Source organism: Lagopus muta, chromosome 27 (genome assembly GCF_023343835.1).
Source record: "Lagopus muta isolate bLagMut1 chromosome 27, bLagMut1 primary, whole genome shotgun sequence".
In the NCBI taxonomy this organism is placed as follows: Eukaryota; Metazoa; Chordata; class Aves; order Galliformes; family Phasianidae; genus Lagopus; species Lagopus muta.
In genome coordinates this window covers 1,273,670-1,297,535 of record NC_064459.1, presented here as the reverse complement: position 1 = coordinate 1,297,535, position 23,866 = coordinate 1,273,670, and the positions used below count along the sequence as shown (strand labels likewise).

At 45.1% G+C, this 23,866-nt stretch overlaps 1 long non-coding RNA gene across 1 annotated transcript; it reads right to left on the bottom strand.

Moving 5' to 3' along the window:
* Positions 1 to 10,978: 10,978 nt before the first annotated feature.
* Positions 10,979 to 23,360, bottom strand: LOC125685217 (uncharacterized). The gene is made up of 3 exons (XR_007373400.1): positions 23,273 to 23,360; positions 15,342 to 15,465; positions 10,979 to 12,016 (listed from the first exon to the last, which is right to left on the bottom strand). It is a non-coding gene; the product is annotated as an uncharacterized LOC125685217 (long non-coding RNA).
* Positions 23,361 to 23,866: the final 506 nt, after the last annotated feature.

Below are 23,866 nucleotides of genomic sequence, written 5' to 3'. Positions count from 1 at the left end.
AGCTGCAGCCCACCTTGCTGCTGCTGCTGCTCTTTTGATCCGCAAGCAGAAAAAGCAGCAAGCTAACCAACAACTCCTAACCAACAACGCTGCTTTTCCTCTTTTGGCAGCTTATTAGCAGAGGCTGTGGGCACAAACCTCCTTCCCCTCCTCTCCAACACCTGCAGAGCTGTTACCAATTGTTTTCTCCTGAGGCTTTTCATCCCGAATCCCCGTCTCTCACGGTGACCTTTATTCTCACCAGGTTTTTATTTTTATCTCCGCTCTCCCTCTGAGGCTTTGCTAAAGATGAAGGAGAACTTGTTCTGCTGTAATAGCAAGCAGCCGGACTTTCAACCCCTGAACTGTGCAACGATATCAGAGACAGAATGGACAGAAAAGAGGCAGGTGCCCCCATGTTCCTGCAACGCACGCATAGAGAAGAACACGTGTCTTCAGAAGAAGACGTGAGTCCTCTTTGGCTGCTTTGTAATAGAGTTTCTTCTTTCATTCACAGAGTAGATGTTCATGCCACAATAGTGGAAGACGACTACTACCAGTGTAATTGATTGTCACTGAGCTGTAAGAAGAGGGGCTCGATGTATCCGAATTGTCAGCGTGCCACACTGACAATGAATGCCAAGCGATGCACAATTAAGGCTTCAATGGAAAGGTCCCAGAAGACTTCCCTCTCCACCACTGCAGCTGCCTCATTTTTTAGTGCTTGTCTGTATTTAATAAATGGTCAAGTTTGGGATTGAGGGAAAAGAAGGCCAATGTTCACCTTTTCCAGCCCAGCTTGATTGTTCCATGCAGTCAGAAAGTAAGAAATCCCCACAGTGTCCCTCAGGGAAGCTGCCCCTTCACATTTCTACAGCAGAATGTGACACAACGCACTGAAATTACTATCTGGCCAGAGATATGGACACACGGCCACTTAGTGACCAGAAGCACCATCATGGTAACAAGAGATAAGGAGTTCCTGTTTTCACTGTGATCAATATACCTCCAGGTCAGCACCTTCGCAGCCCTCCTGAAAGGGCAGTGATCTGCAGTTTGCAGACTGGGAGACCAGCCAACGATCCAGTCCATGCCATCAAGGGGTGCCAAGGGCGATAAAGGTATGCTCAAAGCTCCGTGCCTCCCGTGTCCCAGCTCAGCATTAACAGCTTGCTGAGTCTTTGCTCTGACTCCATCAATTCAATGGCCATTTAATAATGTCCTATTTTTGTAATGCGGATACACGTCTACTGGGAACTGGACTGAGACCAAATCCTCTTATGCAGGCCCTGAACATCCATCAACTTTTTACAGCCGGTCGTCATTTCTTGCCGAGGTGTGACTCACTCTTACTATCTATAAACCCAAGTAGAATTCTACAATTAAGATTAATTGCAATTCAGATGGGTGACCACAATACTGAAATCTGCCCACTTCAAGTCTGCTTAAAAAATACACATGCCAGGCTCCTCTGTTTTTTAAAAGTAAAACTTGATGCTTTGCACGCTTAATGGTTACTGAAACCAACTGGAGCTACAGCCTCTATCTGGGATGTGTCACATACAAATGACTGTCCATTGGTCCATCACAGAATCATAGAATGGCCAGGGTTGGAATGGACCTCAAGGATCATGAATCCCCAACCCTCCTGCCACATGCAGCGCCACCAACCTCCACATTTAATACCAGCCCAGGCTGCCCAGGGCCCCATCCAACCTGGCCTTGAACACCTCCAGGGATGGACGGGGCATCACAGCCTCTCTGGGCAGCTGTTCCAGCACCTCACCACTCTCTCTGTGAAGAACTTCCCCCTGACATCCAACCTAAGTCTTCCCTCCCTCAACTTAAAACCGTTTTCCCTTGTCCTGCTGTTATCTACCCTTTCCAAGAATCGACTCCCCTCCTGTTTGTAGGCTCCCTTTAGGTACTGAAAGGCTGCAATGATGGTCACCCTCCTCCTTTTCTCCAGGCTGAACGAGCCCAGCTCCCTCAGCCTATCTTCATAGGGGAGGTGCTGCAGCCCCTGATCATCTTTGTGGTTCCTCTGGGCCCTCTCCAACAGTTGTCTGTCTTTCTTGTACTGGGGCTCCAGACCTGGACACAGTACTCCAGATGGGGCCACTGGAAAAACATTCATGGAAAGCAGGAAGGAACAACAGGAAAGCCAGGAGCTGCTCTAATTTCTGCTCTTTAACTCCATGCATCTGATGCACTTTGTCACACTACACGGGACATCACTCCTCAGCACCTTAAGATTAATGAGCAACAGGAACGGGCTCCCAGTTCCAACATGTTGTGCTATAGATCACTGTTCAGTCCCTCCATCGCTGCAATGTGCTGCATATTCAATTGCTCCTCTTGAAAATATTTGCATCTTTGAAAGCAGATATATCGTGCATAGCAGGAGAAAAATGAAGTTTTCTGGCAAGACAGGCACACTTCATTCCATCAATGGAAGCAATTCAATCGAGAGTGTGGGCCATTTATTGCAATGTACACCTGCTTGGAGCACTTTCTGGAGTATAATTCCATTACATTTCTCTTTGAGTCTCTACTTCTCTAACTTTGTTACTGTTCTATGGTGTTGTTTTTTTTTTGTGACCATATCTGAGCGCAGAGAGATCTGCCATTAGATAAAAGGAAAAAAAAAAAAAGTAAAACAGATAAAAATGCACAGCAAGGAAGGATCAATAAAGCAATTTGTTTGCACAGAAATACTCCAGCATCAACTGGTGTAACACGATGACTATGTTGATTAGTGCTGGATGAGGCACAGGTTCCACATGCCTGAGTTTAACGTGACCTCTACAGCTGCAAGGTTTTCTTAACATTGCTCTCTTCCTGTGTTTATGTGGATGCCTGCTCCTCACCACCAATAAACACCCCTTGAAGAGTTACTCCATCCTCACAGCGTGTCACCCCCTTGACTTTCTGGCAAATGCCAGATGTGTGGAGTGCAAGAGAGCAAGGAGAAGGGCAGAGGAGAACTCTGCAGTGCAGACACTTTCCTCCTTGCCTCTAGGGTGGAAACAGTCCTTGGCAGGAGGCCTCTGTGCCACTCGAGTTCCACTTAAACCCTTGAAACTGTGCTTCCCAAAGGGCCCTGCTTCTCAAGGGCTGAGTGCTTTAGGCATGCACACGACTTGAACTGCTCCACGTGAAACTGAATTTCACCACTCGATAAACAGAGGTCTGCAGGCTTGTAGCAGGGAAAATCCAGGCTAACCCTCTTGATTATAACGATTTTACCCCAGTTTTTAGGACCTGCAGGCTCAGAACCGAGCCCTTTAGCTGTCATCCACTGCAACAAGAGCGCTTTAGCTGGAGTGCGTGCCGCTGCATCTTATTTACATATCTGTCTCTAAGCTACATCTATAAATGGTCCTGATGCAATAATTCAGAGTCAAAAAAAAAAGTATAATCTTAATGACTCCCTCCCAGTGATAATTATGTATTTAAGTAGTTTCTGTCAACTGAGAAATATTTTCTCTTCTCAAGGCATTATTTTCTTTCTTCTGGGAAAGTAACCAGCTCTTGGGCTGACATTTCTTTGATGAGCTACAGAGCATCAGCAGTATTTTCAAAATTGTCCGTGGTGGTGAAGGGTATCCTCATTCCTCCATAAAAGAAAGGAAAGTAAAACCCATCACCATCAACAGATGGACAAGGCAGCGGGAGGATTTGCAGGAGCCACCTGAAATAAACTAAGCTGATGGGATTTGGCACTTCTATCAAAACAGATCTTGAGCAAAAGCTTCTAAATTCAGCGTGACATACATTTACATTTCTCTTACGTATTTTCTCACTCCTCTGCTGCACCTGAACAATCGCAGGTAAACAAAGCAGAACAAAACATACGGCAACGGCCACACTCGTTACCCCAGTCCACCCCCAAAAAGTCAACAGCTTCTACATCAAATAATATAGCATCAAATTTCATTTGCTATCTAGACTGGGAAAGGTTCTAGGTTTGCAGGGTCTGTGTTTTACCCCTGGAAACCTGTCTTGTATCCAAACAACTTAGACATTCATGTTACCATTTTGCCCTTCAAAGTGCCACTACTCACTTATCAGAGTAATATCTCTTTTCTAAAGCCGCCCTTGCTGAAGCAAAAGAACCTGAGAAAGCTGGGTTCTGCCACACTTATCCATAAAAACTCTGGTCTACGTGAGATTTTACAGAGTCTGTATGCCTGGAACAGCCTGGATTGCCAATGGTTCAGCTTCAAAGACTTGCTCATCTACAGAGAACAACCAAGCTCAAGGCTCCAATTTCTTTTTGATTAGGCCTTTCAAAGCATCCCTCAAAAATCAAAAGGGAAGAATATAACATTATTCTATGGCAATTCCGACATGAAAGCTGCAACATTAGGCTGTTTAAAACAAAAAAGGGTTTGCTTTTTTCTCCCCCCTGTTCTGGAATGAAAAGCACCTTATCATAAGAAAACCCAACAGCCTCCTGATGATAATGACTCAGCCAATTTACCATAACAAAATGTCAATGTCACCCATAGAACAATCATGTAAGAATACTTCAAAAAACACGAAATGTGCCCAATTCTGGGATGTCTGTAGGGGTTGCTTATGAAAATGATGAAAGTCAGGGGCTTAAGTGATTAGGTCGAATATATAGCTCATTCATTTGCAGTTTAACTGCGGACAAGATGAGTGAAAACAAGAACGAGAGCATCTGCATCATAATATTAATAAAACATAATTAGAAGAAGATTAGCATAGGAGAAAGAAAAGCATCTTAATTCACCTTCCCTCAGCCTGCCAACGCGTCTCTTGCTCTTGATTATTATTTTCAGAGAGCTGCTGTTTACAAAGGTTTGATTAGATTGGAAGAATGCAAATTAAGAGGGTACTCACTGACAGCATATTCCTCTTTGTGTGCATGAAGGTGCTGGAAATCCCAGTGGGCACCATGGCGGATACGTGGGCTAGCCAGAACATGGGTGGTGTTGGCCATCCAGCGGCGCACTGCCATGCTTGGAGAGGCTCATGGCTTGCTGAGGCTTGGCCATTAAACATTTTCCCATGGAGTACTCAGAGAACAGAATCATAGAATCATGAAGGTTGGAAAAGACCTCTAAGACCATCCAAGCCCAACCATTTTCCACCTACCAACAACACTGCTCACTAAACCAAGTCCCTAAGGATCACATTGCATCTGATTTCCAAAAAAGGAAACCTGAGGCCACAACAGGGGAATATTTCTGTCTTGCCCACACAGATTCGGTCAAAACAGGAACTCATTTATGCCCTCCCAGATCTGGTAGGGGAAGGAGCAGCATGAACAGCACTAGGATGGGGCCACAAAGCCCCATGTGGCAGAGCTGAGCAAAGCAACCACAGCAGGGCAAAGACAACGTACCAATCACAGAGCAGAGGAGTATTAGAATAAAGATGAGGGAGAGCATCATGTGTTTTCACTGTTTCCTCAAAGGGAAAACATGCTTTTCCTGCCTGAATTTATTTAAACATGAGTGCACAATTTGCCTTTGGTAATACGCTTACTTGCGATTTGAAAGGCCATTCCTGGAACAATGAGCATCTCTGAGCTTCCTGCAGCCATTCAAGGGGGAGAAGGCAGCTTTCAAGTCAGAAAGAAAAGCAAAAGGGTCTTTTTTGTATGGCCAGCTGCTGAACCAGAAGGGCTGAAAATGATTTTGGCTGTGCACAATGGCACACAGTAAGAAAAAAAACCGCTGTCAACAAAACCCCACACCTCTCAAGCTAGGTGAAGGATAAGGGGCTTTGATAGCAGCAGTCCTTTTGTACATCCAGACTGCCCCTCGCCTCTAATGCTCATCCTTTATCCCTGATGGATTCAACAAACCCTTCAAGGAAAGAAAAAGATGACAAAAAAAAAAAGTTCTCCTTCAGACGCTGTCCTGCATCTTTTGTTACAGCACGAAGGCACATAACCTGCAAAAAATCATTTACTTTCTCTCCAACGGAAGCTAACAAACCGATGGCTTAGAGAGAAAGCCACTTTGGCATTTTATTCACATAATGTTTTTCAAAATTACATAAGCACTTGTTCAAGTCTCAACATTGAATATCGTCTGAGTCAAGGAAGAAATTTAGCCTTTTGTAACTGCCACCAATAACTTAGGCATTAGCTGCAGACACGTGATAGCATAGAGCAAAACACTGTTTATTCTTACACCTAATCTGGAATACACATTTCCTCACAGCAAGATTAAACCAGTTTATATACTAAAACTGTTTATGAAGATTCACAGCCACCTTTGACCTCAGTTTAGTGAGAAAATACAAGCCACTAAGATCTGAAATATGACTTCTGCTGTACCCAGCCCACTATATCCTCCTTGCAACCTGCTGTGATAAAGGTAGACAGTACAGATAATTACTGTGTTATCTGTTGCACCATGATATCTCTTCTCCTATCAAACACACATACGAGCTGTGCCCCTGCAATAAAACCATGGCTTAATAGAAACTCAGCTGCTGAGTCCACCTGCTCACACACGATGTTCCAGCATTTCAAGATTCACCTCCCCCAGCCATTACACCTGGCTTGTATAACTCCTCTGGGCAGGTATCGGCAGAATTGACTCGTGCTTAATTGCACCAAATGCAAAAAATAGATTTTCTTCCTGGTTGGCATAGCATTCTCTGAGTTTTTATATCACATGCAAAGAGTGATTCCCTTCCATATGACACTTATGAGTAGAAATGTTTTAACTAGAAAGCTCACGAGTGTTTGACATTTTTCTTCATAAGATTTATCATCATCATCCAACAATGTTCCACTTCTGAGTGGGCTGCAGTAGAGGCATGAAGGTCTGTTCTGTCTTTGTAATCCACCCTCAGTAGGAAGATGAAAAAGAGGTGCAGGGAGAAATACAGCTCTGCTTCCCCAGCCACTTGTGCTCCACTGCAGCAGGGCCAATGCCTTCAGATACCCAACCTGTGGGTATCCCAATGTTTGTGTATCCCAACTTGTAGGTAACCCAACTTTCAGGTGCCTCAACCTGTGGGGGCCTCAACCTGTGGGTTGGGTATCTGCAATGACTGGGAAAGTCCAAGGCAGAAGATGCTCTTCAGAGAACTGTCATCTTGAATATTAGAAAGGGTCAGGAAACAGCAAGTAAAGCTCTGGTGAATTCATCATATAATCATAAAATCATAGAATATCCCAAGTTGGAAGTCTTCCTCTGCACTCCTCTTATGAGGCCCCATCTTGGAGTATTGTGTCCAGGCCTGGGGTCCCCAGTACAGAAGGGATGCAGAGCTGTTGGAGCAGGTCCAGAGGAGGCCACAAAGTGGCTCAGAGGGCTGGAGCACCTCTGGTCACATTGTTCTTGCTCCTAGAGAGGGACTTATACACACGTCACTGTGACAAAACCCTGTGCTGATACTTCCTCACCCCCCCACCGGCAGCAGGACAGTAACAAGTGACATTAACTTTGGACATTCCATTAGGGCTACTACATGCTTAGTTAATTAGAGACACTCCATTTGAGATCTGACTGATGACACTGCCTGTTCCGCAGTTCCATCTGTTGCGGATGCAAAGCTGCTGCCAAAATGACACCCAAGCAAGGATGAGTGCCTGCAGCACGAGCAAGAAGCTCACCTCAAGCACTCTGAGACCACAGAAACAAGGGAGAAAGAAGAAATTTGGGGGTCTTGCCTTCTGGGGAGGAATGCCCGTGGGCTGCAACCTCTCTGCACTGCATGCAGTGCTGGCACAGCCACCTCCCATCCCACCATCTCAGCACAACCAGCTCTGAGCGATGAGGCAGGAGAAAGATGAATGGCTACAGCATCACAAAGAGTCAGAGGTGATCAATGGGTCCAAAGAAAAACCTGGGATTCCTTGATTAAAACAGAAACTAATTGATGGGCTCAGAGATGCAGATGACAGCTCAAAGCTTCCATCCAGCAGCAGTGAGAGGTGACTGGATGGAGAGGCAGGAATTGCTGCTTCAGCACAAAAAGAAATGAGAAACTTGGGTGTCACCGATGTCAAACGCCAGCAGGAGAAGAACAGAGTCAGCAGTGCTTTTTCCAAACATCTTGGGGGATCAGTTCTGGTCACATGAAAAGAGGGAGCAAGGACTCTTCAATAATGGTCACCACTCTTCCAGACTTCAGGGGGATCAGGTTTACAGATTGTTCAGCAAAGACAACAGTGAGAGAGGGTGAAGGGAGGTGTGCTGGGTTCAGAAGGCAAGAGTATGGAGCAGAGGGACAAGCTTACAGCCAAGGCTGAGCCTCAGAAGGCATCTCTGCCCATTTACTCTACACACATTGGGAGAAAATGGATTTCAAAAGGAATTTTGCACATTTACACACAGTTAAGTAATTAATTGCTCTGGCACTTCCATGAGCCAGGAACTCGAGCCTCAACATACAGGACTATACAGTCAATGAATGTACAGATGTTATAGTTAGGAGGCTTACCAGAGAGCTTGGCTACACTGTTATTACACCAAAGCAGAAAAGACAGGATGCTTACCCACATCCTGGGCTCCCTTATAAAACTCCAGCAGGTCAGAGCTCCAGAAGAGAACCTTCCCCACTGGCAGTCAGCTCTTAAATGGGTCTAGGAGAGATGCAGCCAGGCTCCACCCCTTCCAGCAGCACAGTTGAATTGCCTTCACCTGTGCTCCCAGGGCTGACTCATTGCTCACCTCAGGTGATCAATCAGAGGTTCAGGCCGTGGTTCAGCAGCTCCCATACAAGGACTCAGCATCATCTTACACCATTTCACACAAAATTTACACAAAAGTATCACGTGCGACATTTTTTTCCTCTTCCACTCCATGCCAGAACAAAATTACGCATTGCAATGGAGCTCCTTCTGCTCTTTTAATGCAGTGGTACCCAGAAAGTCAGAACCAATGTCTGACTGTGGCACCTGCTTACCAGCACAGCAATAATCCTGCTCAGAAAACCACCCAGATGCTGGGTGTGGAAGTCCTAATTTCTGTTTGCCATAACATCCCTTTGGCAAAGGGCTCCTCTTGCCCAGTTAGAAATTGGGGTTTAATACTCTCTTTTCTTCCCTATTTAGAGGAGACTCTGAATGATTCTCCTTGAGCACCCTGCACGACAACGTCTGGTCCTTGACACACACTGAAGCATAAACACGAAACTCAATGATCCCTTCGTTCATTAATGTGCTGCAGCCAGAAAACTCAGTGCAATTTCTGCTGCAGAAGGTCCCGAGTGTTTTTATACCTCTCATCATTTATCCCCAATGGCTGCAATTTTGAAATTATTTACAAACTTCACGCAAAAATAAAGATTTACAAAAGTTTCGCTCAAATTTAGTCACACATTTGGCTCCAGGAAGATGAAATTTAGATCTATGACAGATAGTCTACGAAAGCTTTTGGAAACATCGACAAGGAAAAATCCATTACAAACTTGGAATTAATCTCAACAATCTTACCTATTGATTTTTTGCCTTTTATCAATTGAACTTCTTGTTCCTGAATAACTCATTTACAGGTAATAGACTGAAATAACAAAGTCCTACACAGTTATAATTGATGCTATTTCCTAGAACATGTTCATCGGAAATTATTGGTCTAATAATGACTTTTCAGATACTAGGATAGGCTAAACAAACTCCAGGCTGCCATAAAGAAGCAGAAAGCTTAATTAAATTTCATTTCAGGCATCAGACTCCAGCACTTCCCTTCTCTACCCTCTTTAAAATAGGGTAAAAACCTGGATCATTTGTGTGGGAAGAAGGACCCAGAGAGTGGCATGACACAGTGAGCACAGGAAGGGAAACAAGCACAGCAAGAACGGACCTTTATTCAACTTGCCTTGAAAAACAGTGATCTCATCCTGTACTCAGGAGGGAATGAGGATTCTCTCTTCTGCTGTTTTATTTCCTCAGTGGCGAGGGGAATGAGAGAACTTGCTGGGTATCCTTATTTCCATGCTGCCTGCTCTTTGGTTGATTTGTTCCCTGTGATATGATATACAGATTGTGTCTCACAGAGGTCAGCATCACATCCCAAGTGCTTTACCTGCCTTTTCCTCCCTATATAACTTCCTCAGTAGTGGGGATAAGGAGCTCACGATGAGATTACAGTACATCTGTAAGCACTCAGTGCTGGCATGGCAAGAGCCTTCGTTACCCCAAGGAGCTTACAACTTCGATTACACAGAAAGCAGGAGGAATAAGAATATTGCATTCATTTCTCCTCAGTAGGACAAACTAGAGCAGAGAATCTGTGCCCTTATAGCAAAGCTTCAAGAATCACAGAGTCATTAAGATTGGAAAAGATCACCAAGGCCCACCCCAACCCACCCCCACCATGCCCACTGACCACATCCCTCACATCTCCACTGTTCTGGACCACCTGCAGGGATGTTGGCCCCACTACCTCCCTGGGCAGCCTGTGCCAAGAAGATGCAGAGCAAATAAGAAAAAGCTTCAACCCAAAGTGTCATTTCAGCCCTTTAGATCTGGGGTGAGAGGAGACAACAAACAATGAGAGGAACTACTTCAATAAGAGAAACTCACTCTATTTGGAAATGATGTGGAAAAAAAAAAAAATAAAAAAGTTGTATTTCCACGACCTGTGTTCTCCTACCATACAACATCCTTTACAAGAAGGGTTGTAGAGCACTGGAACAGGTTGGACAGAGAAGTGGTGGAAGCCTTGCCCTTGGAGATACTCAAAGTCAGGTTGGATTGGACTTTAAGCACCATGATGTCCCCATTCATTGCAGGGATTTTGGTCTAGATGACCTTTAAAGGTCCCTTCTAACTCAAAGGATGCTGTGATTCAGTGATTCTATTGTCCTGCTTGCCTTCCTTAAGTCATGGCAGCCCAAGGCAAGGGAGCTGGGAGCATCCGGGTGGGACCTGCCTGCTTCTCCCCTGTGCCATTCCAGATATGTTCAGGGATTTAATGAGCAAAGCCTACTTCTGGGTTTCCAATCTATTTTGCAGAATATTGAGCAGAGCAATCAGAATTCATTACGCGGGTACAAGCAGCATTGCACAAGCCTCCTTCCATTCCCACTGTCACAAGGATGGGGTCTGCCAACGTGAAATTAGCTGCAAATCCAGTGAGCCTGCGCCAGGTGAAGCAAGCGGCTGGGCCTATAATTAATCCATATACTTCCTCACTCTGGCTGCACGCCAGAAATCTCAACTGAAACTCATACGTGAGCAGCCAGAGCTGCACTGGAAATTGTCAAGCATCAGACCCAGGGAAATAATTAAATCCTTTGGGTGTCTGTTTCAAAGTGAGTCTCTGAAAGAGTTTCATTTCACTGCTGCTGCTTCTTCTGTGCTCCAGGGTGTGGGGGCAGAGGCGGGGAAGATCCAGGCTAATGTTCGCTTTTAAACATCACCAACATTTGTGTCACTCGTTTAAAGGTTGACTCAGATGCAACTGCAAGTCTGAATCACACCCATTTTAACTGGGAGAAGCATGGATGGATTTACTGCTGGTGAATCCCATTGCTGCTCCCAAAATGTGCATCTTGAAACAGCACCTGCAGCAGAAATGCATGGGCCAAGGAAACAAACCGCAGGGAATTCGGTATGGGAGGAGCAAATCATTCGGTTTGCTTTCTGGGCTCCTAGTTTTGATTTCCTTAAATATATCCTCATGCCTCTAGGTCAAAGTTTCTTAGCTTTGAAATTTAAATACGGACTTTTGAGACTAAAAAGCCATTGTGAATGAGAAATTTCTGCTTAGGTGAGATGGGGTCCTAATTGACGATAATCAATTCAGTGTGTTCAGCTATTGTCCTTAGGTATAAGTCTGGAATATATGGAGCAAAGAGTAATTGCTGATGATGAATGCAGCAAGAGGCAATCTATGGTTTAAATGTAACATGTCCTTTTTTATCCGCATGAAATATTAGAAAAGCAGACAATCATTAAAGAAATACGAAAACCACTGAATGGATTCTGCATTAGAGGATCACTTTCTTTTGTTTTGCTCTGTTTTTCCAGAGCTCGTACTTCAGACCATCTTCTCTTTACATTTGTAGACAACCAGACTTCATTTCTCTGTCTGCCCTAGAACAGATTGACAGTGGAAGAAAATTAAAGAGTACAAATTAATAACAGAAGTATTTATTAATTTAGGAGAGACGAGTTGAGAGGGGACTGTGTGAATATGAGCTGCTGTCAGTGGAAGTCAGTGCAGGGGTAATGCAAGATCCATTAACTAAAAAGTACAGATTACAAAGAGTTAATATGGGGCAAGTCCATCTTTATGGCATTCCAGTAACTCAAGAGGGTACTTACAGCTGTCTTGACAGATTATTCATGCCTGCACTGTGCTCCTAACACTTCTTAATCATGTGTTAAGTATTTGCTAATGAAAAGAAAGCTTTATTTTACACATGCCTGGGACCAACCTTTTAAGAGTCATAGAATGGCTTGGGTTGGAAGAGAGCTCAAAGATTATAGTTCCAAGCCTCAACACCTGAACACAGAGCATGGCCTAGGCTGGCTACCCCCCAAGATTGGTGTTTTATTGCTATTTGATCCACTTTCAGGTGACACAACACAACTGGGACTGGTGTGTGTGCTGCAGGCAGGAGGAGCAGTGGAGGCATGCAAAGGTAATGGATTCATCCATCTGCATATCAGTGCCGATATCTGATGAGTGTAAAAAAGAAGAGGTGAATGTTTTAATCTTACTAAGATGGTGCTTGGGAGTCCTCTTAAGTCTTCCTCTTACAGTTGGCAATAGCCAAGCCGTTCAGATTTAAGTTAGAGGCCACTGCACCGGGTTTGATTATTGGAATTGGTTATCTTAAGTGTCTTCTACAACCTTAATGATTCTATAATTTATCATTGCTACTATTTGCTCCACTATTTTCTCCAGGAGGAGAAGCCCTCTTCATCACAGAATCACAGAATTGCAGGGGTTGGAAGGGACCTCCAGAGCTCATCGTGTCCAACCCCCTGCCAAAGCAGGTTCCCTACAGCAGGTCGCACAGGTCGGCATCCAGGCAGGTCTTGAACATCTCCAGAGAAGGAGACTCCGCCACCTCCCTGGGCAGCCTGTTCCAGTGCTCCGTCACCTCACTGTAAAGAAGTTCTTGTGCATGTTTGTGCGGAACCTCCTATGCTGCAGTTTCCAGCCGTTTCCCCTTGTCCTGTCTCCACTCACCACTGAAAACAGTCCATCCTCGCCATTCTGCCCCCCACACCTCAGATATTTACAGACCTGGATCAGGTCCCCTCTCAGTCTTCTTTTCTCCATGCTGAACAGACCCAGTTCACTCAGCCTTTCTCCATAGCAGAGATGCTCCAGGCCCTTCACCATCTTCGTGGCCCTCCGCTGGACCCTTTCCAAGAGATCCCTGTCTGTTTTGTACTGGGGAGCCCAGAACTGGACGCAGTGCTCCAGATGAGGCCTCACCAGGGCAGTGCAGAGGGGGAGGATCACCTCCCTCGACCTGCTGGCCATGCTCTTTTTAATGCATCCCAGGATGCCATTGGCCCTCTTGGCCACAAGGGCACACTGCTGGCTCATGGCCGACCTGTCGTCCACCAGGACACCCAGGTCCCTCTCCACAGAGCTCCCCTCCAGCAGCTCATCCCCCAACCTGTACTGGTGCATGCAATTATTCCTCCCCAGAATCATAGAATCGTGAAGGTTGGAAAAGACCTCAAAGATCATCCAGTCCAACCATTCATCTACTGCCAATATTGCCCCCATGTCTCTAAGGACACCTCCACATTTCTTGGACACCTCCAGGGAATGTGACCCCACAACCTCACTCACTGGGCAGCCTGTTCCAATGCATCACCATTCTTTCTGAAAAGAAGATTTTCCTAATATCCAACCTCCTCCCATTGTGTAGCACAGTGCCAGGTGGATACGCACAAGAGATGCGACCTGACAGCATGCACCAACCCAGCCACCAACCCATCCTGTCTGCTGGCCCTTCTTCTGCCCCTTGGGAAACTCTGCTGTTAGCATTTGTCACACATTTGCTTATTTAACTAACCTCTCACTCAACGGGAAATAAAATAAACACAAACAAGCAGCAACTTCACAGCCCCATTTCTTATTCAGTTGCCGACAATACCTAATGAAGTGGATAAATGATTAATTAGGAAACAATATTTCTTTTAGAGAAAGCAGCTCTCGGGGATTAAAAAAACAAAAAGCAGAAGAATCCCCATGTGCTGTTCATTGGTCTGTTACCCACTATTTTTAGTGAGCAGAGGAGAAGCTGAAACAGCACAAGAGAGGAAACACACGGCAGTGTTTGAGCAGAGCAGCACCAATAAACAGCCCTCAAACAAATCGCTGGGCGTCGTTTAACGCATAGCTCCCTGGCTATGCAATTAACTCCTCTGCCATTCCTGATAGATGCAGAGCTCCAGGAATGGTAATTCATTGTTAAGATCAGGCTTCTGAAAAATTATAAATCCAAGGGGAATAAAAGGGGCGGCTTTTTGTGATCCACGCTGCATTGTGGGAGATGCGCTGCCTGCAGCAAAAAATAATGAGAATAATACAATATTGAACCTTTTTTCTCTGAAAGAAAATCATTTTACAGCCTTCCCATACCAATATGCGCTAGGCTACTCTGCCAGAAACACCAGGCAGGATATTATATCTCTCAAGGTATCTTTCTGCATAACTCCAGACTATTATTAAAAGGCTCCCAGTTAAGAGTTTTAGAAGATCCATGTGAGAATTGGAATTACACTTTTATTCCTGTTTCAACTCCGTAAAAAGTTGAAATATGCAATAATCTCTTTTAATTAAGTTGTTTACAACAGCGCTAGACAAAAAGTTGGGAGTGAGACATTGTATGCTTTGACCACTGCCATCCCCTTCCTAAATAGGAATGCAAAGCCAGCAGCACAGCCATGGAGAACTCTGTTTAAAAGTTCCCTGCGTTGCTTTATGATAGTTTTGCTTCTTTTTATGTTCCAGACCATAGAAAAGTAAAAAATAAAAATAAAAAATTATTAAAAACATAATTCACACATCAAACTGCAATAATAGTAGTAATAGAAAGGTCAACTCAACTGTGCTACATCCAGGCAGTGGAAAACAAAACATTGATTTTAGCTTCGTATTTCTGACCCTTAAGTCATGGCTATTTTCATTACGAATATCTTGTTTTGCAGACTCCAAGCAAAGCAGCAAAGCCAATAAAATAACCTGATGAAGCACTGATGGCACTGATTCTAATTTTTCTCTGCAACTACTGAAAAGAGCTGAACGCTTTCCATTTTCTCCCCATTCCTGACATTTTGTTTGGAGAGAAACACATCTTCAAAAGCACACGTTTACATTTATCTCACTGCAATTTAACCTTTGCAATATCCAGGTCCTCTTCATGAAAAATATATAACTTGCTCTCACATTGCATTTGAAGAACTCCTAAGGTGACACGACGTCCCACCTGCATGCGTGGTGCTTTGGGTCTTTCCCAGCAGTGCCAGCCCCCATCTGAGCTTTGCCTCTGGAATCGTTCCACCTCCATTTTCTTTGGAAGAAAGCAAAGAAATAGAGCAGCTGAAATCAATCTGTCGTCGCCGCGTTCACCTCCCTCCTTTCTCATTTCTCTTTTCTTCTCCCCAGAGGATGGAAGTGTAAAAAGTCATTTCTTGGGAGCTGAAATCTTTGGCATGCCTACACTTGGTATTCCTGCCTCGCCACTGCTTGATAGTGCCACTGTGTACAGATACGCACGCTGCATCTCCCCACTGGGCTGCCCGTACTTTTTAAGTATGTATTCCATAGAATCACAGAATGGCTTGGGTTGGAATGGACCCCAAGGATCATGAAGTTCCACCCCTCCGTCACAGGCAGAGCCAACAACCTCCAGATGTGGCAGCAGCCCAGGCTGCCCAGGGCCCCATCCAACCTGGCCTTGAACACCTCCAGGGATGGAGCATCCACAGCCTCTCTGGGCAACATGAACACAAGTCCTTTGCTCTTGCATCACTTTATTCCTTTCTCCCCATCGGGACCTACAAGAGCTGAATTCCAATTGCATCATCTTCCTCCAGCACTGATACACCCTGTGCTTTTCCAAAGGCTACTGCCCAACACACGATGTGACTCCAAGCAGACGTCCTCACGGCAATTTAGCCTTTCTCCCCAGCCAGCAGGCTGGGCAGTTTTTCCTGCATGTATTTTCCTCCCAAGAGTTTCCAAGCCAACAGCTTTGGATAGAGATCATTAAACCTTAAATGACCTATAAATTCCTATTAAAAAAAAAAATTACATTTAATTCATTTCCCGAATTTCCACCCAACGTGATTGCTGACTGTGTCAAACTCTGTAAGGCTCAATAACTCCAAACCTGGTTGCTATTACACTCCTGCACAGGAACAATTAATATCTATCTTGGGGCTTTACACTGCCTTGTTGCTGTAGTTTTTGAATGTTTCCTGCACAAAATCAGCCACAACAGCTGACTCCTCAGAGGATATCTGAGAATGTCCCAAAGATCTGCCCTTCTTGGGAAAAAACAGCTTCTGCTTGAAATGTTTCTGTTATTTCTACCTACCCGAGGAGGAAAACAAGGATGAAACAGGTAGACAAACACTCCTCTTGAGCAAAGCATCTAACACTATAAAATACATTTCCCTTGGGTGTGAAGCAGCATAACCCCTTGCCAACTCCCAGAAAGCACAGATTTTCAGCCACCCTCTGCAAAATCACTTTCCTCTGCTCCCTCCATCTTTCTGTTTCAGAAGACTCCAAAGAAAACTCTACAGAATTTTCCCCAAAAGACACGTTAACCCTATTTGATCAACCCAGAGCACACCCTCAGGGACAGCAGAGCTGGCCCACAGCGTGGCCCTGATGTTCCCTGGGGATCCCTTTGCTGTGCTGTGTTTTTTCATGGACGTAGGCGGATGTTTGCTTCTGCTTGCTGCTGGCAGTCCCCTGTGCACACCACTCAAGTCACTGCCACATCAAATGTGACTCAGGTGATGCTGCTGCCCCTGTGCCTACCTGCTCTGTCAACACACAGCTGCATCAATGCTTTTCAAGCCAACATCCCTCGTTCCACCCCAAACACATTGCTCCTAACACTCTGCAGAGCTGAAACTGGAGATAAATTTCTGCTCTTGTTTACAACACATTTTTTAACGTGGCTTTAACTTGAAATATTTATTGGAGTGGCAGTCCCTTTCTTGCTCCGCTTTATGGACATGGTCACAGCCAGTGATGAAAGGGCCAGTCCAAGAATTCTGTGCCCTCCATAACTTCCCCCAGGTGGATTTATTAAGGGGACTTCAATCAGCTTAGAGAAAATCCCTGGGGGAAAAAGCAAAGCGACCTTCCCTTGGTTAATACTTATGCATCTCCTCTTTCTGCCATTGCACTGCTTCAGCAGAGGGTTTATTTCCTCTGCAGGAAATTCACAGGAAAACAAGAGAGCTACTCATCTCATCCATGGAAAATCAGAGTAGCTTACTAGAGTGGAAATCACTTTAATTGCAGAGAGAACAAAGCAGCATGGAAAACTGTAGCTCATGACCAGAAAGGATGAGCTCTGTGAGGTTCCATTAGCATGCCGTACAAATTAGGGGAGCCCACCCTGAGCAATGGTCACCTCATCAGGTCCCACTGGAAAAAATTCACCTGAGGGACAGGATGTCATCCAGAGAGACCTGGACAGGCTGAGCAGTGTGCCCAGGGGAGCAGGACCTGGGTGTGATGGTGAACTGCAGCTGGACATGAGCCAGCACTGTGCCTCTGCAGCCTAGAAAGACAACACGGGCTGCATCAAAAGCAGCACGGCCGGCAGGGATCTGCCCATCTATGCTGCATTGCATCCAGATGTGGAGTCCTCAGCACAGGACAAAAATGGACCTGTGGGAGCGCATCCAGAAAAAGGCCACAAGAGCGATGCAAGGGATGGAACAGCTCTCCTATGAGGAAAGGCTGAAAGCTGGGGCTGTGCAGCCTGGAGGAGAGAAGGGTCCAGGGATACCTGCAAGTGGCCTTTCAGTATCTAAAGGGGCTGTCTCTATTTCAGTATCTAAAGGAAAGAAGGGGGCAGACTCTTCAGTGGGATCTGTTATGACAAGGCAAGGGAAAATGGTTTTTAACTAGAAATAGAGAGATTTCAATGGGATTTGGGAAAGGGCTCTGAGCACCTGATGGAGCTGTAGGTGTCCCTGTTCACTGCAGGGGAGTTGGGCTAGATGCTCTTTAAATGCCTCTTCCAACTCAAAGCATCCCATGATTAAACAAGTGCCAACGCCCAACCTTCAGGGCATCTCTCAGCCACCACCACCAGAAGCCAGAGGTTTTGTAAGCCCTCACCCCAAACACCAGCACAGTGAGCCTGTTGTGGACTGCTTGCCTTGCTCTGTGTCTGCTTTACCCTTGGCCATAGCTGAGCAGCTGGAAGGACAGTTGCTCATTTGCTTTGCTCCGAGCTGGCCTCTACAAATACAAATCCGTTCACCTGTCAGGCAGATCTGATTCCCAGCATGTCCTTTCCCTACGTTGCTCTGAATCACCGATGGCCACAGTTCACAGCACCCCAGCCATTCAGAGAAGGAGCTCTACAAATAGCTCTGGCAAGCTGACAGCAGCCTCTGCTGTCATGACATAACCCTGAACAAGTCAAGGAGATCCTGTCTCCAAGCATCCTGTCTTCCACAGGTACCACACCAAAGCAGCTGCTTCCACAAGTCAATGCCCATTGAAGCAGGTGTACACCAAGGTGAATACTAGGAAAGATTTCTTCTCAAGATGAGAGGTAATGCATTGGCACAGGCTGCCCAGAGAGGTGGTGGAGTTACCATCCCTGGAGGTGTTCAAGGGCCGCGGAGATGTGGCACTGAGGGACACAGTCAGTGGGCATGGTGGGGTTGGTCTTGGGGATCTTAGAAGTCTTTTCCAACCTTAATGATTCTGTTGCTCCACATCTTCCAGCAGAAACCCACTAGCATGTCCTACCAGAGCAGGAGTTATGGGGCACCAGGAAATAGGGCTTCTTGTTCCCTGGGCTCCAAAACAACAGACACAAACCCACTTCGACCTCAATGGACCCACTGTTTCCTTCACAAACACCTGATAACACAATTAAAAAGAAATTTCCAAATCCTTGTGCAGCAAAAACCATAGACTTCTGTTTCCACCAGTGAAATTATCTGGATCAAGATATTTCCTGCTGCTCCAGATTTCTGCAAGACTGTCATTCCCCAGGCAGGAGTTTGATCCCAACATTAGGACCTGAGAGCCTGATTCACACCCAGCTTTGTAATCACTGCAAATCCACCACACTGCTGCCAAACGCTGGTTTTTCAGGCATTTTGAGGTGTTTGCAATCCATTGGCCCAAATATGTTTATGCTAAATATTAAGGGCATGACTTGGCTGTGTAAACACAGGCTTTTGACAGTGCTTCGTGGCTGTCCTGCTTCAAATAATGGCCAGGCAGCAATTGGTGGTGACAGCGCATGCAGGGAGCACAGCTGAGCTGCAGGAGCCGGATGCTGGGCAGCCCTGAGCTGCAGCTGTGAATTCTGGATGTGAAGCAGGCTGACACAGGCAATACCAAGCCTGTTTTAATTAATAATAATTGGCAAGGCTCTGAAACAGCACTCAAAAATGTTGTCCTTCCCAAAGGCCAATGCAGAAATAAACTCTACGTTAAAAGCTGCCAATTTTTCCACTAGGAAAAAAAATATATAATCCCACTCCCTGTGGGGGTGTCTGTGTGTGCAGGGGGAGCAAGACAACATAGAACAGGATCAGTTGTTCTCTCATCTCAATGAGCAGCAGCACTGTTAGTCAAAAGAAAGCTTTTGCACGTTTCATTACTGCTAAACATTTGAGACAAACCGCTGCTGACATCACATAGAGGCTTCCCAATTCTTGCTAGCACATTTGGTTTGTGCTTTATTACTCAGGATCTTCCCCACCACCTCCAAAATGCCTGGGGAAAATAACATTAAGAGATTAAAAGAAAAGCTAACTGCTTAATGTTAGAATGAAATGCATCCAAAACTCACTTGCTGTTTATGTGATAATAATTACAGCTAGGAGAGTCTTCCCTGGGAGAGCCTCGAGTCCTCAAGCAGGTTTATCTTCATAAATGAATTTGGCCCATAAACTGTTTTCATAATCTAATTTCCAGTCTTGTATTGTTACTAAAAGCAGTTAAATGCAACCCAACCAAGGGAAGAAGGCTGGATGCAGGTTTAAGCCTGGGTTTAAAGTTCGAAGGTAGAAAGCAATTCAATTGGCTCTGAAGCATTGTGCACTGTGGGGTGGGCAGACATCAACATCAGTGTCAAAACACATAGGACCTGTGGAGATGCTCTTTGCCTGCACTCTCCTGCCAGAAAACGGATGCAGGAGTCGGAAGCGGGATGGGGACCCCAAAGCTCTGACTTTCCCTCCACCGCCACATACCGAGCTGCCCCTTCCAAAAGAGGAAAGAAAATGGTTTTCCACGTCCGTTTGTGCAGAATTGACAACTGAAATATGGGGGGAAAACAAAACAGAGATGGATATCCTTGACTTTAAAAAACCTGGAGCATTTTCTGGGGAAAATGGGGGAGTTTTTAGTCATATAATTAAATGCTTAGTGTTTCCATCCATAGCTGACCTACGGATGGCTGCATGTCATCACCACTTCACTCCCATCTGCCTCTCCTCCATTCCAGTCTGGTCCTGGGACTTCGCTGGCACCAAGAGAATAGAACAAATGTATTGTCTAACACAGTTTACACTAAAGGAACCTAAATCTTTCACAGTCCTTTAAGGGGGGCTGGAAATATTTGCAGCCAGGCATCCATCTGATCTAGTTTGCTCTGGGCTGACTCTGAGACATCTTGAAAATTTAATGTAATTGGAAAGGCAGGAGGTGTTGCTCCATGATGAAATGTCATGATTGCACTGGAGACAATGACACTGCAAATATCATCCTAAAGAATGCCTTTGTTTTTCCTTCCATAAAAAGGATGGGGAAAGAGAAAAAGAGAAAAGAAACAGATGATTTGTGTCAGATGATCATTTTGATGTCCCATTCCGAAAAATGTTTTGTTAGAAGGAAAAGTCAATTAATTTGATCCTTCCCTTGGTGTGCTCTGGGTGTACACAAATTTATTCGGGAAGAAAGACCTCTGACAGATGATGCGCTAGCAAAAATTCTCAAGGCTTTTGGGCTTGATTTAAGATAGATCTGAATGCAGTTGCTGTGGATGAAAGAGGAGGCTGCGTAAAGGACACACTTCAGTACTCATGTTATATAAATGTCTCTGCAGACAAATGAGAGGAAGAATCGCCTTGTGGCTGAAACATGGGGGAAAAACGAGGGCAGAAGGGCTTTGGGGTCAGTCCGTGGCTCTGTCACTCCAACTCTGGAGAACATCTGCTAATATCTTAATTACACTGTGCCTCACTACACAAAAAGCAAAAAGTGATTTGGATCAGAGCTCTTCAAAGCAGGGACTGAAAAATGGAACGCACATCCAGAGATACCCCGAGCTTTGACTCAGTCACGTCACTGATGATCTGCAAAGAGCTGTGCAGGGAAAGGCACAGATCCTGAAGTGATCACTGGGACACATCTACTGAAATAAACCCAACCCTGCTGGGCGTCACTCAAATTTGTCCTTGACTCTGGGTTTCACAATCAAAACTCTGGACTTCTGCAGCTTTACAGATCTACAGTTTAACAACTGGAGAAACTGAGGCAGAGGCACAGAGCCATGTTCCCACTGGACACACATTAGAGATAGAAGCAGAGCCGAGCTCTGGTCCTGAGCTGTCCATCTTCATAGAATCATTTAAAGTTGAAAAAGACCTCTACGATTCCCAAATCCAACCCCAAACCATCCCCACTGTGCCCACTGATCACATCCTTCAGTGCCTCATCTCCACGGTCCTGGAACACCTCCAGAGGTGGAGGCCCCATCAGTTATTCCAACGCAATCCCACTCTTTCTGAGAAGATATGTTCCCCTAATATTCAACCTGACTCTCCCCTGGCACAACTTATGGCCATCACCTCTTGAAAGTCCCATGGCAGATTGCTTTAGTCAGATGTTATGCCAGGGCTGTTGCCTCCCTTTCCTCTGAAGAATAATCCCAAGGAGGGTTCTCAGATCTGGAATTACACTGTGCCATAACTGTAAGAGAAGAGATGCTTTTAAGCCTAACCTCAGTGCACTGCACTCAGTGAATTACCCTGAGCTTCACGCAGTCTGTAAGGTGCCTGAATCTACTGAGAGAAGCACAGAAACATTTGAAGTAAATTTGTACTTGCATTAAAATGTACAAATTTCTCCAACTAGAGTATTCGTATTACTGAAGTGTCTGAGAATGTCACAAACAGTTATTATGTCATCCTTTCGAACCCATGATTTCTTCTGCTTGACTTTCTCCTCCTTAAAAACCACAGTAAGAGATAGTCCTTGCCTGAAGAATTCATACTGGAGACATTCAAAGGAGCAAGAGAACGTTAATATTTTATACTTATACAGGCTACTCTATCCACAAAGAATGAAAATGTCTGTTCACAATTAAGAGCAGAGCAGGAGTTCAAGACTGTGTTACTGACTATGCTAAAGATTTTGGGCAATTGGCTTCCTTTTGAATGCCTCATTCACCCCCTATTTGTACATTCTTCTGCAAGGATGCAGTGTGAATTAAAAGCTTTGAGTTGCTGCACTGAAACGTGAAGAGTTATTTACTGTATTAATGTTTTTTTGCCTTTGACCATTACTGCAATCTTGTCTCGTCAAAGCTCACCATGAAGATATATGTTGTGTCATATATTTATATGAGGGCAACTGAATGCACCAAAGACAGACTGGAGGCCTACAATACAGGCTTATTGCCCACAGGATATAAAAAGAGAGAACCAGACACAAGGCAGATGTCTTCTGGGTTCCACAATTTCAGGTTTTTATGGTTAACTAACAGCACTCATAACGATCCTGATATTTCTGCATCTCAAAATTATTCTACCACTTTAGCAGTGGATGTAGCACATTAGTTTTTATTTCCAGAATCAAGGCTTCTGTTTTGGGAACAAGCATGGAGAGACTCCACAGAAACTGCTGTCCCAAACTGCAGTAAACTTTCAATCAAATGGCATTTAGTATTTGAAGTTCATCTATAGGCTTCTGACATCTGTAAAAAAGAGGGTGACCCATTAGGGGCTTATCTGCCTAGCAATAACTCAGTGCCTACTCTGCAGTGGAAAGCACAGCAACAACAACAAAGCAGCAAGGTCCTAGGCTGTAGCAAGTGAGTATTTGCTCAAATGTAACAGCCATAGGCACAGAAACAAAGGAAAGAAGCTGCTTACCTTCAGAAGGCCTCAAGTATAGACAGACCTCCAGCAAGACACCTTTATCTCCACTGCCAGCCCTTAAATGAAGTCTGGGAAGGGGTGGATCCTGCCTCCATCCCTTCCAGTCACTCAGGTGCACTGCATGCACCTGAGCTCCCCTGGGTTGGCCCTGCCTTACCACCAGGTGCTCAATCACCGATTCAGGCTGTGACTTGGCATTTCTGCTATACCTACTATTCCTACTGAATAGCTTATATTGATCCTAAGAAATCTAATGACAGGTGACATCAAACGAGCAGCCTGTTGTGCGAATCCAAAAGGGGTGCAATGTCATTTCTGAGTCTGCAAGGAGATGACACCCATCTCAGTGCTCCATTTCATAGCTAAACTAACATGCTCACCAGCTTCATACATGCCTAAAAGCACAGTTTGAGCCCTGAATAACTTTTATCTTCAGAGCCTTTTCAGCCAAAGCCAACTGGAGAGCCATCGGATTTACTTGGGCTACCCCGATGCTCTGCTGGATATAGCACAGGCATAGGAATTCTCTGATAAGAGCTTTTTTTCCATAAGACTTGGCACTTCCCTTCAAAGCCTTTTGCAAACATT